Source organism: Babylonia areolata, chromosome 4 (genome assembly GCF_041734735.1).
Source record: "Babylonia areolata isolate BAREFJ2019XMU chromosome 4, ASM4173473v1, whole genome shotgun sequence".
NCBI classification, from domain to species: domain Eukaryota; kingdom Metazoa; phylum Mollusca; class Gastropoda; order Neogastropoda; family Buccinidae; genus Babylonia; species Babylonia areolata.
The window spans coordinates 16,041,863-16,042,779 of record NC_134879.1 but is presented as its reverse complement, the minus strand read 5'-3'; the positions used below and the strand labels follow the sequence as shown (position 1 = coordinate 16,042,779).

At 45.1% G+C, this 917-nt stretch overlaps 1 protein-coding gene across 1 annotated transcript in view; it reads left to right on the top strand.

The window, feature by feature from the left end:
* The first annotated feature begins 274 nt into the window (after positions 1-274).
* LOC143280896 (uncharacterized) overlaps positions 275-917 on the top strand; it is a 27,383-nt gene continuing 26,740 nt past the window's right edge. The window contains exon 1 of the mRNA XM_076585653.1: positions 275-382. The gene's annotated coding sequence lies outside the window, so the exon portion shown is untranslated. The remainder of the gene's footprint in view (positions 383-917) is intronic.

Sequence of the window (917 nt, the reverse complement as noted above, 5' to 3'; positions counted from 1 at the left end):
ACGAAGCTGAAACTGCTGACGAAAACAAAACTAACTGAACCTGCCGACGACGAAAACGAACTAATTTCATGCGTGTGCCTCTGAAGGACACGGCGCGTGTATGGATAAATCTGCACACTCTGACTATACGCCAGTGAAACTGTATCGGCAAACCCCCCCTCCCCCCACAAAAACAACAAATTATTTTCATGCGCCTCTGAAGGATACGTCACCGACGACACACAAACAGGAGTGAGTGTCAAACGTGCTCAGTAGCTTCTCTCCCTTTCTCTCTGTCGCACACAGTTGTGGCAAACCTCACTGATCCATGCAGCTCCGTTTGTGGCCGTAGGGTTGTGTGGACTGTACACACGGTGGAGGCACACACACTTACTTCACTCAGGTGAGGTGTTTATAATTAGACAGGTGCCTCAACAATGCAATCGTTTGAGAAGGGTTATTAGGGCCTAAGATGTGAGGGTAGTGTTTGTCTTTTTCTGTCTGCGTGTCGTTGTCGTCGTTGTTGTTGTTCGACCTTGATTCACGAAGACGGGTAATCTTCAAGGAATAGATTTTTTTTTTTTTTTTTTTTTTTTTTTTTTTTTTTGCGGCCTTGTTCGACTGAGTCGTTTCAAAGGAGTTTGTTTTGGAACGCATCGATAAGCACCAGGAAAAATGCCGGTAAAACAGGAACAGTGTTTTATTTTCGGAGACGCCACGAAGGTTGGCCTTTTGTGTGGGTACAGCAATGGTTCAACCGCCTGTTGAATTTGGTTACGTACACAGTGCACACATCCGCACCACGCGATTTTAGGATTGTGCGTGTTCATTTTGTTATTGATCGGTTATCAGTGAGCGCGTGCACGCGCTTGTTTATATATATATATATATATATGTGTGTGTGTGTGTGTGTGTGTGTGTGTGTGTGAGACAGGGAG